This window comes from Pongo pygmaeus, chromosome 4 (genome assembly GCF_028885625.2).
Source record: "Pongo pygmaeus isolate AG05252 chromosome 4, NHGRI_mPonPyg2-v2.0_pri, whole genome shotgun sequence".
NCBI classification, from domain to species: domain Eukaryota; kingdom Metazoa; phylum Chordata; class Mammalia; order Primates; family Hominidae; genus Pongo; species Pongo pygmaeus.
The window spans coordinates 148,277,820-148,292,197 of record NC_072377.2 but is presented as its reverse complement, the minus strand read 5'-3'; the positions used below and the strand labels follow the sequence as shown (position 1 = coordinate 148,292,197).

The window sequence follows — 14,378 nt, the reverse complement described above, 5'->3', positions numbered from 1 at the left end:
GTAATTTATTTAATAAAAGGTTAATATGGAAGATTAATGTCATTTCAATATGGAATTGCTCATATAAATATTTTTCCCATTTTCATTATATAATTATTTTTGAATATTATTTCAAAACAGGATGAAAATGTAATAATTCTTGAAAGTGAAAATATGTGATACTAAAAAAAATTTTACAGTAATAAATTAGTAAATAATTATTACTAATTTATACTCTGTCAAAACTCCAAGAATACACAGAGAATAAAAGAAGGATATTAGGGGGGTGTAGAGAAATGAGTGAATTTCTGCATTTTTATGAGGGAACATAATACATAAAGTTTCATTCATAATGTTAATAACTACACTTTTTAAACTTAAGAATAACAACTAGGAAAATTTAAATCCATATATATGAAATTCAAGTTACTGGAAGGAAAAATGTCAAGATAAATGATGCTTCCTCTCCACCCTTATCACTGGTTAATCCCAAAGCCTCATTACTGAGAGCATTGTCACACTTAATTGTAGTTTAACACCTCCATGAGAAGATATGCAACAGATTAATACAACTATGCTAGATACAGTCCACAGAAAGTACTAACAAGCTATCACTTGCATTAATAAAAATCCTTTGATATTGATAAGTAAATACAATGTAAGTAGCAAAATATCCCTGGTATTCATTTCTGAATTGAGATTTAAGGCATACAAATTTATTTTGCTGGCACTAATAGTTCAGTGAATTTATATTCCATCTGCCATTAACCTATCACACTCTTGGCTTTGAATTATATTTATCCAGAATTTCTTTATTAAAACTATTCCATTAGTGTCATGCACTGAAATTTCATTAAAGTTTTAAGGGTCATAATAATTCCAAAGGAGTAAAAAACAAACACTCTAGTTAAATGACTTTAACTAACACACCCTAGAATAATGAAAGACTCAATCTCCACCTCCTTGGCTTCATGTCCACAAAACTGTAGGTATTTTGCTACACAAAGGGGGTCTGACTGTGCCCTTATTCTCTTCTTTCATTTTTTTTAATCAGTGACTGAACTTCAGACTTTCTTCCAACTAAACAAGGTGAAATAAAAATTGATTACTCAGAATCCAGAATATCTTATGAACCACTTTTCTATATATATATATATTTTTTTTTTTTCTAAAATAGATGTACCTTTGGTGTAAGGGGAAAACAATTTTAGAGAGAATATTTTTAAAATCCAAAGGAAAGGACAGATGGAGAGGTAACTATTGTATCACTACTGAGTTTATAACTTACGTTGGCAGTTTGGACACACAGTTAAACTTAAGAAATTTCAAAACCGTATACTTCCTGTACATTTCTTGTACTGGGGGACATGATGATCTTGTGCATTTGCTGTCCAAACTCAAGATAGAGGAACACAATGTTGAGACCAACAATCTACTTTCAACACATAATAACACAGTCTTTCCATCCCTGTGATATGGTTTGGCTCTCTGTCTCCACTCAGATCTCACCTTGAATTGTAATAATCCCCATGTGTCAACGGCAGGACTGGGTGGGGATAACTGAATCATGGGAGTGGTTTCCCCCATACTGTTCTCGTTATAGTGAGTGAGTTCTCAGGAGATCTGGTGGTTTTATAAGGAGTTTCTCCTTCACTCGGCACTCGTTCTTCTTCCTGCCGCCAAGTCAAGAAGGATGTGTTTGCTTCCCCTTCTGTAAGTTTCCTGAGATCTTCCCAGTCCTGTGGAACCACAAGTCAATTAAACCTCTTTCCTTTATAAATTACCCAGTCTTGGGTATGTCCTTTTAGCAACAGGAGAAAGGACTAATACACTCTGTATGGAGCATAAAATATTTCAGAAAGTTTAAATAAATGAAGAAAACAAATGTTTTAAATATATTTTTGGTTAATTTGTTTCAGTCACAAATAACAAAAGAAGGCAAACTTGGTTATAGTGTAGCGGAAAATTGTAACAAATTTATTTACAATAACTATACAATAAAGACTGGATTTTAATCATGTTTTTCTGTTTCAACAATGAGCACATCTTTGACATATGAATTCATGGATTATAATAATTCTTATTGCCTGCCTGAATGAACCAGTCATACGTAACCATTTTAGCCTTTCCTTCCTTACAGTTTATAATTTTATATAATAGCAGCTGTCAGTAAACATGGAGACTTACTAAGCTAATGAATAATTATCCTTCACATTATAATTATAATCCTGCTCATCATTAACATATTTTCTAATTATTATTTTTTATTACGGATATAAATGTCAGGGATCTGGAATGTCAAGTTAAGGACATTTTTCTTCTGTTGTATACGTGGTGATGAATATGAAGAGGAAGGAGTAAAGAATTAGCACCAAGTCACCAAGTCCAGTTCCCGACACGTAGAAGATAAACACCAGTTGAGTGACTGGGATTAGTATTTACTGAGTGTCTACTATGTGCCAAGCAGTGCTAGGTACTTTACATCATTATCACATCTAATCCCCTAGTCCTTGTAGTTGTGGGTATTAATATTCCCATTTCTCCAATAAGGAAGCACAGACTCAGAGAATTTAACATACTTGCCTATAACTTGGCTGCATTGCTAAAATTTGAAACCAGATTTGTTCAACTGTAAATCCCAGATCTTTCTTTCATACTCCTGATACCTGAAAATATTGATCACTGAAAATTATTCACAAACTATATCATAAAGGATTGCAACCTTTGTTCAACAGTGAGCAATAATACAGTGATTTACACTTCAGCGGGATTTATTTTAAAATATATTTCATTTTAAAGATGAAATCATTTCTAGTGAAATATGATACATTTATATTATATTGGAGTTCACATCAATATCATTTTAAGAAAACCTTTAACAGAAACATAGAAGCTGAGGGTCTAAAGAGAATTCAAACTTTGGCTAATCATGGTAGGAAATTTATGTCTGTTGTTCTGATCAGGATGTTGAACACTTCTAATACATTATGTTAGAAATTTGCTAGACATACTTTTTGCTAAAGAAAGAGAAATCATGGAGAATAGAGTGGGTTGCCAAGGAATCAATGGCACATAAGGAAGACAAATGGAGTGAGAAATTTAGAAGTAAATTCAAGTGCTTCATTTTCCATCTTCAGATCTGAAGACCAAGCGATATAAATACTCAACTGGTGCTGGACTGGCTGAAATTTGAGATCTCTTTAGACCATGTAGCTCTGTGATGATATTGAAGGCCTTTCTAGAATTGTCGTGATGATGATGATGATGATGATGATGATGATGATGAAACCCATAAAACCTCTTGAAGCTGAGAGGGTGAAAGAAAGGATGTTTAGAAACTTCACATAGGTTGTGTGTATTCAAGTGGACATTGGGAATTTGGAAGCACATAGAGTATATTTACACCCAGCTGAATTTTGGCTGAATAGTGGCCTCTCAAATAGGTCCATATCCTAATTTCCAGAATCAGTGAATGTTACCTAATACAGAAAGAGGGACTTAGCATGTGTGGTTAAGTGAAGGACCTTGAGATGGGGAGATTATCCTGGATTATCCAAGTGGATGCAATGGAAACACAGCAGTTCTTCAAAGAGGGATGCAGGAGGCATCAGCGTCAGAGGAGAAGGCCATGTACTAATGGAAGCAGGGATTGGAACAATGCTCACTGAAGGTAGAGGGGATCACAGACCAAGGAATATAGGCAGCAACTAGAAGGTGCAAAAGGTAAGGAAGATTCTCCTTCAGAGACTCCTAAAGAAGCCAGCCAGCAGACACCTTGACTTTAGCACAGTGAAACTGATTTTGGACTTCTAACTTCCAGAACTTGAGAAGTAAGAGATAAACTGGTTTCATTTTAAGCCACTAAATTTGTGGTAATTTGTTATAGCAGCAATAAAAATCTAATACAGTGACACTAGCCAGAACTGAAATAGCTGCCTGAGCACTTTTTCTACCGAATAATTTCTTAAAGAAAAATGAGTTTTAAAAGGCAAGTCATAGCATTAACATGATGTGCTTGTAGCTGCAGAATTTGTATTACAAGTAAGTAGCAGAAATCCTGACACTCCCCAGTAACATGGTTGGCTCCAGGAGGTTTTGCTTATGTGTTCACTTTTATGGACAGTAGGGCTGGTCTTTAAGTCTGACCTCTCTCATGACCTCCAAACCCACATTTCTGATTGCCACATTTCTAGGCTTCTAACCCTTGGATGTCCTTGGACATCCTACTACAACCCAGGGTTAACAGATGAAATCCAATGTCAACATCTTTCTAGGAAAGCACACAGTCAGTATCCTGGGATTCTTTCTCATCATATGGGATCTGCTTGCAAAAGTCATACCACTGTCCCCCGGTCCTCCTTATTTCCTTTTTGATTGCGTACTATCACCCAAACCCAAAACGTTATGTCACCTTTGGCAGCTCCTTCTGGGCTCATTCCTTATTTAATTAGCCAGCCAAGCACTGTAGGATCTGTTGTCTGCTTTCTACTCCCACTGTTCTGTTCAAGCTAAGGTTCTGGAAATCTGCTGCAAAGACAGTGGCCTCCTAATGATTTCAAATTTCAGTCTCCAGTGCTTGTTTCCACATTCCCAGATAAATATTCCTAAAGGAATGTCGCTTCTAATTATGTCATTTCACTGCTTTCCTTTGTTCACCATGGCAAGTAAAAATTCTTCACATTCCCCTCCCTCTTCCTATTTTATTTTCCTTCTCTTCCCTATTCCTATACCCTTCCTTTACTTTCTAATCTAGGATACTTGCTGTTCTCCAACAAACCTTTCTTCCCTACCTCCATGTCCTTAATCTATATTTGTCCTTTAAGTAGAAAATTCTCCTTACAGGAGCCTCATTCCTGCGTGCTGAAATATTGCCTATGTAAAATAAAGTAAGAAGGTGTGGTGATTTTAAAATATGGCCACCCATTCTTTAATGTGTTTCTCTTCAAAAGAGGGAGGGGAGTCTGATTCCCTTCCTCTTGAGTGTAGGTTAGACTAAGACTTGATTTGAATGAATAGAATATGGTAGAAGTGACGCTGTGTAACTTTAAGGTAATAAAAAGCATTGTGGCTGCCTTCCTGCCTTCCCTGGGAAGCTATCTGCCATGTCATGAGAATACTCTATGAAGAAATTCTATGGACAGGACCATGTGGCAAGGAACTGAGGCATCCTGCCATGTGAGTGAACCATCTTACAGCCCCACCAAAGGCTCAGATGACAGCATCCCCAGATGACACCTTGACTGCAACTTTATGAGGGACCCTGAGCCAGAAGCATCTAGCTAAGCCACTCCTGAACTCCCAGCCCACAGACACTGTGATATAATAAGTGTTCGTTGTTTAAAGCCGTTGTATTTTGGGATAATTTCTTATTCAGTAATAGATCATTAATACAATAGTCAGTCGTTTTTTATGATTTCAACAAGAATTTATTGAATGCATTTGATATGTTGGATTAGAACCTAGGGCCTGGGAATGCAAGACTGAGCTTACAAATCTGGTGTCTGCTCTTAGGCTAATTACAGTCTGGCAGGGAAACACATATTAAATGGGTAATTACTTACATAATTACCATTATGATAAGATCTATAAAGTAGGAGACAATTGAGCCATGATAACATTAACTAATCTGCTTTGGCAGAGTTGGGAAGACTTCTAAGCACTAAGACTTCTAGGAGTCCCCACGTGATGGTCCAGGGCTTTGAAGAGGTCTTTGGGCAGCAGTAGAATCCAGTGGTTAGAAAGGTGAGCTCTAGATCCAACTGCTTGGATTTGAATCATCTCTGGCTCTTAGTAATTGCATGACTTCTAGCAACTTTCTTACCTCTGACCCTCAGTTTTCTCATCTGAAAGTGGCCATAATAATCGTTTTTGGATGGACTAAATTACTCATACATGTGAGGCATCTAGAATAGTGTCTGGCATGTTGATTATGCTCAATAGAAATTAGCTACCCCATTTTGAGTTTCTCTGCCTGGTCCATTTTTGGATTCTAAGTCAATGTACCTAGCCCATCACTCTTAAGTCCTAACTCCATCTCTGTATGACATAATTGTGCATCCTGTTTCATTAACCCAAAGCCATAAGAAGTCACCTTCTTGGAACATAACTTTGGGTGACACGCCAAGTTGACACTTGGGATTGAGGGATTTTAGGGTGTTAGAAGCAGAAGGACACCTAGGAGGTCCTTACAAAACTCTTCCATCATGCCAGCTCAGGAACAAACCTACAGAAACACCACAAATTCTTTGCCTCCAGACTTGCACAATTTGTACAATTTTTAGTATTATACAACTAAGCCTTCTAATATAGCAAGAGACTTCCATCCAGATCCAATTAAAGACTTTTTTATGTCATCATTGCATTTTCCTCTAAATGCTTAAAAAATGCTTGTCATGCAGTGAAATGTAATAGGGCACAGAAGGAAAAGAAATTAGTTGCAAACGCTTTGGCTCATACAAATGAATGAAGATGTATTTTTAAAGGATATATCCAGGCAAGATTAAAACTCAGAATAGCCTACCCATGTGATATGAGTCAGCACCACACAAATAACATAGACGGTAAACTGTGCACCTCCTAACACATGAACCGAAAGTGCCTATAAAATATTCTGAACTGACAGTTGGTGTGTGTGGCTGTAGCTACAAAATTAAACACACACACACACACACACAACAACAACAACAACAATAGATAAGGGGAAAACATTCATTCAAGTGTATGTTGGTGCTGTGCAAAGTGTCTAATTTTAATTGAGCTTAAGCCCCCTTTTCTCTCTCTCCTCATCATTCAACCATGCCTACCCTGAAACTTAGACAAATCTGGATCAGAAAATCATTAAGACACCCCCTAAAAATAAAAGCTTAGCTACTACCCTATCCTGCTAATTCGCTTATTTTTCCCCACTCATTGTTTGCTAGTTTCTCTTCCGATTATCTCCTGTAGTGCCAAACATTTTGTGTTGAACAGCAAATTCTGCCTTTTACATTATCCAAAATAATTGTTCTAGATGGGATGGGAAAACATCATTTTTGTACGCAAAACAATTTCCAGATGAACACTCATGACTTGCACCGCTCATATACAACAGGCTTTTCCAGGCATTTTTGGCACGAGAGAGAGAGCTCATAATATGATACTGAAACTGTTAGATGCAATGAAGTGTCCCTTGAAATGAACCACACCACCAAACTTGACATGCAAAATGAACATATTTTGTTAGCTCACTCACTTCAGGAGAGCTGTAATTCACTTTAAGAAATTAGAGATTTCCTTTGACCAGGCCTATGAGGATGAGGTGGAACTAAAAGTTGTCAACAGTCATTCTTTCCAAATTGCTTTGGCCATTCTACTCAAGTTTATGCACATAGTGCACTCAGAAGTAGTGAAATAATTCCAAAAGCATGGAGCTGTATCAACGGATCCCAGTGAAATGCACAGGCAGTATTTGGGGTCACAGATGAATTTATATAAGCAAAACTTTAACCCATGTTCCCTGAGCTACTTGCAACTCTTAGTGTGGACTTTTTAAAGATATGGTCATGCTGAGGTTGGTGTTGTGGTAAAAAGTACATTGCATTCCAGAAAGATGTTATTTTGATTCACAAAATGTGTATTAATTAAGACTTTTTTCCCGCAAGTAATAGAGATTCTTCTTGGCTTAAATAAGAATGGAGAATTTATTTTAAAGACACAGGTTTGACTTGAACTTTAGGTCAAGACACAGCCAATTCTTGCAAGAACTGGACGCAGGAAGCTAGGTAGCATTCTTTCTCTCCTGCCCCTGTGTGTGCTGCTCGGCACTGGGATCTTTGCCTTGGCAGCCACAGGCCTCCCAATAGCAGCAGCTGAATCCAATATGCAGTTTCTCAACATATGTAGCACCAGCTTCATTGCACCCCCGTAAGTACATCAGCCCAAGCACTGGCCGGCCAATGCCTCCTCCTCAGAAATCTAAAACTAGCTCCACAGAGTGCTTCTTCTGAGCTACAGCTCTGGGGCCCCTCCTCCATGCTTCTAAATTGTCATCATTCCAGTGTCTTCCTTTTGGGCCTTCAGCCCTAAGAGTGATAGCTGCTTCCTATAATTGCTACCTCCAAGTTTTTTCTTTCTGGTTACATAATTGGCAACTTTAGATCTAGTTAACATTTCTTTGTATTAAATTATTTCTTGTTCAAATAACCGGAGAGTTTTCTGTCTCACTGGACCCTGACTGATGTAGGTGTCCATTATTGAACTACATTATTTCTGCCGTCCTTCTAGCTTTAAAATTTTCTAATACATAAATACACTTTGGTAAATGACAAGTATTATACGATTATAATAACAGTAGTTGAGCATTAATGACAAATGCCTATACTGTAAGGGCCATGATAAGAGGTGTACTTTGGCTACCTCATTTAGTCCTCACAATAATCCTATGTGGCATGTCACATGCATATTCTTTGCAGAAGGGGTAACTGAGGTTCAGGGAACTTGCACAGCCTATGCAAGACGGAAGGCTAGTAAGTAAGTGATAGAGCCTAATATTCAATGTGGTTACTGGTTCTTCTCTTTGTTCCTTTCAACCAGCTCTCATAGCACTTAACCATGGTGTAGTAGTTACTCGATTTCATGACAGTTCCCCTCAGGCAGAAAGATCAGAATAAGAGCAGAGACCAGGGTTTTATCTAGCTTTTATGTCTAATGTAGTCACTAGTATGGAAGGCCCACAGTAAATGTTTGTTGAGTTGAAGTTTGAAACTCGAAGAAACCAATCTGGAGGATTTGAAAAGACAGAATGACTCATGAAGAGAAGTTAAGTCCTAGAGCTATTTGGAGCAGCCAATTGAAATGGCTTTCAAAACAGATGCAGGCCTTGGCATCTAAACAGTATGATTGTGTGCCCAGGAAAGGAGAATTTCATGCAAGTTACTTTGTATGCAGGATCCAAGTAAGTTTTCAGAAACTGGTGTCAACCCAAGAAGGCTGGACCTAAATCCCAGAGAGAAAAGTCTTCGTTATGAACACACAAGAGACCTCTGGTTTGAACTAAAAACTCCAACTGATATTAAATGGAGGACATATAATTTCCTAATTCAAACATAATTTTGCCCTAAGATGTCATCATACTTTAAAACAGTAGATTGGGTGTGGTGGCTCACACCTGTAATCCCATCGTTTTGGGAGGCCAAAGCGGGCAGATCACTTTAGGTCAGGAGTTCAAGACTAGCCTGGAGAACATGATGAAACCCTGTTTCTACTAAAAAATATAAAAAGTTAGCTGGGCATGGTGGCAGGCACCTGTAATCCCAGCTACTTGGGAGGCTGAGGCAGGAGAATTGCTTGAACCTAAGAGGTGGAGGTTGCAGTGAGCCGAGATTGCGCCATTGCACTCCAGCCTGGGTGACAGAGTGAGACTCTGTCTCAAAAAAAAAAAAAACAGTAGTTGGTCCACTTTTATATGGCCATACAGGATACCCAATGGCATTGCTTTTATGGTGAGATAAACCCTAGTTCCTGGGAAGTAATAGCAGACAGTGACCCAAACTATAGTGACATTAGCAGAAACCCTTTCAATTAGAGAGTACCCCAAGGCTTCATCTAGTTAGGGTGCAGCATTTCCTCTTGAGAAAAGTAGAACAATTTTTCTCTAAATTGGATGGCTTAACTATTACCACATCGGTAAGTTATACAGTTGAAAATTTAAACTCTTTATATTCAAAGCACCAGAATGACCTAGAGAATCAATTGATTTGTCCTGCTATTCAGTGAAATTTTTCTGTAGTTTCAAGTGCACCAAAATGTGTATTGACAAAAGAAAACTAATTAGTTCAAAAAATTTTAGAAACTTTCAAATTTACACACTTGGGAAGTTATTTTACATTTCCTTTCCTAGTGTGCCCATTTGTTTGGGATTAATAAATGCTCAGGCACTCAGCTGCTCACATATTTTTCACAGCTGTTTGTTAACAGAGCCTGAGAATGTTTCAAAGTTCAAGTTGGTGTCAAGCTGTTTGAATTTCCAAATTCAACTTCTAGGCAAAAAAAGCTAGAATCTCTCAAGTCTGTTGTTATGGACTTTTTGGTGATATTTCAATGCAAGAAATTCACTTTTTGTTTTGTTTTGTTTTGCATCACAAATGGATCATGTTTTATTGACCATTAAACTATGAATCTTTTAAAAAAGAGTTGAATGGTCATGAAGGTATGAATTGTTCTGTTTGCCTTACAATGAGAACTTTTCCCTGTAGAAATATGTGACTTAATAAACTTACAAAACTTTAGACTGTGATAAAATATCCAAAATTCATCCATACCCAAGTAAACTAAAAATCTTAGCTAATCTTTCTCAACTATCTAGCCCTTAGTTTCTCCATAAATATAAAACGAGACACTCACAAAAAAAAAAAAACTAACTTTTTTTTTTTTTTTTTTGAGACAAGAGTCTCACTCTATTGCCCAGGCTGGCGTCCAATGGTGCAATCTTGGCTCACTGCAACATTTACCTCCTGGGTTCAAGCTATTTTCCTGCCTCAGCCTCCCGAGTAGCGGAATTACAGGCGCATATCACCACGCCTGGCTAATTTTTGTATTTTTAGTAGAGACAGGGTTTTACCATGTTGGCCAGGCTGGTCTCAAACTCCTGACCTCAGGTGATCCACGCGCCTTGACCTCCTAAAGTGCTGGGATTATAGGCATGAGCCACGGTGTCCAGCCTAAATTACAATTTTGATGGCTATCCCTCCAAATGCCAAGTGATAAAGTAATGGTCTTCAACTAAATATTGAAAATCTGCATATTAAAAATTGAAAATCTGAATAGGAAAATTTATAAACATCGGAGATCCATCCAGCTGGCAAAATTGATGTTAGTCTACTAATACTTTTTTTTTAGTAATAAAAAGAAACGAGAATTTGGTTAAATATTACGGTAGAAATTTTCAAGTACCTTAGCTAATATTTAGAGTTTATTGGCTATTTAAAAGCACTCCTTTGAGTTTCACTTGGTTCCAAACAACATCTGTGATCCATATCCCTAAAGTCTGCAGAAACGTAATATCCACACATTATTTGGTTTCACAATGGAATATTTTGATATTCAGTTATATTAAAGTAATGAGCCCAATTACTAAAATCATCTTAAACAATTTTCCCAGACAAAAAGAATGATTGTGTTTGCGAGTCCTTCTGTTTCTGCCAACCATCTTAAACACCAGCCTATTGTAAATTATAAAGCCCTGCTTAATCACAGCACTGCATTATCCGCAAACTTCCCTAAAATACCTACTTTAGAGTAATTATCAGGCACACTCATTGATAAACACACATTTTGAAAGAATCCTTTGCCAATTTTAACCAATTAAAGATGAAAGCTGTGAAATTGCTGAAGGCAAATAAAAGACTTTTTTTTCTTTTGCTCTTGCCCGTAGCAACTAATGACAATAGGCATTTTAAAATATCAAAAGTTAGATCCCTGAAATCACCCACATTATTAAAATGGCCTCTGTTTAAAGTATAATAAAGTACATTAAAATATTGTATGTGAGGATGTATGTTTACAAAGTGAAGAATAGCAATATTAACGAGGGCTGGAAGAAATGATCACTCACTAGTCTTCTAAGACTAATCTAATATGTTATTATTATTTAATATCGTGCCATCATTGACCAAATGCCAATTTGTTCTGAAATTGTCATCTAGAAACATGGCGCAGTTATATAAGCAAATTATTATTTCCCAATAAGTTGTTAGCTCCCTAAACCACTTGTTATGAAAATAGTTTGAATTGAACTTGCCAATTTCATAATTTGATGATCACTGAGTTTCCCTTTCACAAAGGTTTAGTTTGGCCCTTACATTAAATCAAATTCCCACACGGATGTATCCCTTCACCACCTTCCAACCCCTCACGACCAACCACACACACCCAGGCCCACAGGCACACCATGAACCCTCCCTACTCACCGAGGGGGTTAGCCGTTTTTTTTGGTTTTTTTTGTTTTTTTGGTTTTTTTTGAGACAATGTCTTGCTCTGTCGCCCAGGCTGGAGTGCACTGGTGCTATCTTGGCTCACTGAAACCTCTGCCTCCCGGGTTCAAGCAATTCTCCTGCCTCAGCCTTCCAAGTAGCTGGGATTACAGGCGCCTGCCACCATGCCCGGCTAATTTTTGTATTTTTAGTAGAGACGGGGTTTCACCATGTTGACCAAGCTGATCTGGAACTCGTGACCTCAAGATCCACTCACCTCGGCCTTCCAAAGTGCTGGGATTACAGGTGTGAGCCACTGCGCCTGGCCTTAGCCTTTTATTGGATGACGTAGTTCAGACAACTTTTAACCTGCTGCTGCTAAAACAAAACGGTTTTGGTTTGGTTCCCATTCATAGCTTGTTTAAAATACAATTGACAGGGAACAATCCAGAGAGGGAGGACTCAGTAACGTAGCCAAAAAAAATTCTTCTGTTAATGCACTCATTTCTCTGAATTAAGAGCTCAAACCTCACAAATGAGGAGTAAGTGTGTTCATCTTATCTTTGTCTTCAAGTCTGATACTCAGAGCAGCCCACTCGTAAGTTTAATGTGTTTCTACACTAGAAAAAGAAATGAAACAGCATTTACTGGGACTCACGATGAGCCAGGCATTGAGGGAGATTTCACCCAGGCTTCAGTTAATGAACTCTTCAATAATCCTTTGAGATTGGAATGATTATAACATCCCCCAATTTACAAATAAGGTAACTGAGACTCAGAAACTAAATTTGATCTTAATAGTAAGTGACCTGGATCTGAATCCAGGGAAAATTAGGTCTGTTTAAGAAAAACTGAATCTGATTTCTGGGCTGGCGGTCTGCTGGGAAGATACAAAATGTTGTCCAAACGGGTCAGTAGGCAGTGGGCATTTTGTAATACCCCGCACAACCTACAATTAATGAGTATTTGAGTTGACATTTCTTTAATATTTGCCTTTCCTGTTTCCTTGTAAGCTCTATGAGAGGATGTAGTTAGTTTCATCTATCACCCTATTTCCAGTGCTAGCATGTAGGAGGCGTTCGCTAAATATCTTTTGACTATCTAATGTGCTCTGCCTCTCCTGCTCATTTTCTCAGAGACGTCTAAGCAGATTGGCACAAGGACAGAATAATCCTGGATATACCCACCAACAGACTTCTCTGTCAATTTAATCATGTGCCTCACCAATGCCCCTTATCTTTTGGAAGCCAACAATAGCCAGCTTTTAGCTAATTGCTTTCAAATCGATTAGGAGTGTTTCCAAGTAGAATAATAATAGATTCAGTCATTATTGAACTCTGACAGTATGCCATGTACTTAAGCACATACATGCATCATCTTACAGTAGACGTTATTCTCCCAATTTTATGGATTAAAATTTGTACTGTGGTGTGGGCACTGTGGCTCGGGAGGACCTGCCAGACCATCTGAAGGACAGCTGTAGCACCGCCCTGGTGCTATGCTCATTCAAAGACTCCAGTTGCAAGCACAGGTGCCCTAAGCTGGCAATGGCACGGCATGTGGAGGACAGTGTGAAGCCACATCTGGCCATGATGTGTGCTCTGTTGAGCTGGCAATGGCAGGAGCTGCAGGACCTTCAGCAAGAGCTGGAGGAACTATCAGTGGGCAGTGATGGTGTGCTCATCTGGAAGATTGGCAGCTATGGTTGGTGGCTACAGAAGGCCAAGGCCAAGCCCAACCTTGAGTGCTTCAGCCCAGCCTTCTACACACATAAGTATGGTTACAAGCTGCAGGTGTCTGCATTCCTCAATGGCAATGGCAGTGGCGAGGGCACACACCTCTCACTGTATGTTGGCTTGCTGCCTGGTGCCTTTGACATCTCCTTGAGTGGCCCTTTGCCCACTGTGTCACCTTCTCCCTGCTGGATCAGAGCGACCCTGGGCTGGCTAAACCACAGCATGTCACTGAGACCTTCCACCCCTGCCTAAACTGGAAGAACTTCCAGAAGCTGGGCACTTGGGAGGGGGGCTCCCTGGATGAGAGGTCTTCCCAAGTTCATCTCCCACCAGGACATCCGAAAGCAAAAAACTATGTACAGTGTGGGGAACAGGTCTTGGGGTCATCAAGGGCTGGAAACAAGTGACCCCAGGGCCTGTCTCCCTTCTTAGGTAGGGCAGACATGCCTTGGTGCCAGTCACACTCTACCCGGACTGAGGTGCCTGCTCAGGTGCTATGTCCCAAGAGCCATAGGTGGGTGGGAGTTGGGGATGGAGAAAGGGTAGTTCAAAGAATCTGTCTTGAGATCTGATTTTTTTCCCCCTTTCCCTAGCTGTGCCCCCTCTGGTTATTTATTTCCTTAGTGCCAAGAGGGCACAGCAGAGGAGCCCTGATTTTTAAGAAATCTGTAAGTGTATTTATTAGAAAAAAAAAACTGTACTTTAGAAAGGTTAG

The 14,378-nt window shown here is 38.8% G+C and overlaps 1 pseudogene; it reads left to right on the top strand.

Annotated features, from left to right (window-relative positions):
• The first annotated feature begins 13,351 nt into the window (after positions 1-13,351).
• Positions 13,352-14,095, top strand: LOC129036254 (TNF receptor-associated factor 4-like; annotated as a pseudogene).
• Positions 14,096-14,378: the final 283 nt, after the last annotated feature.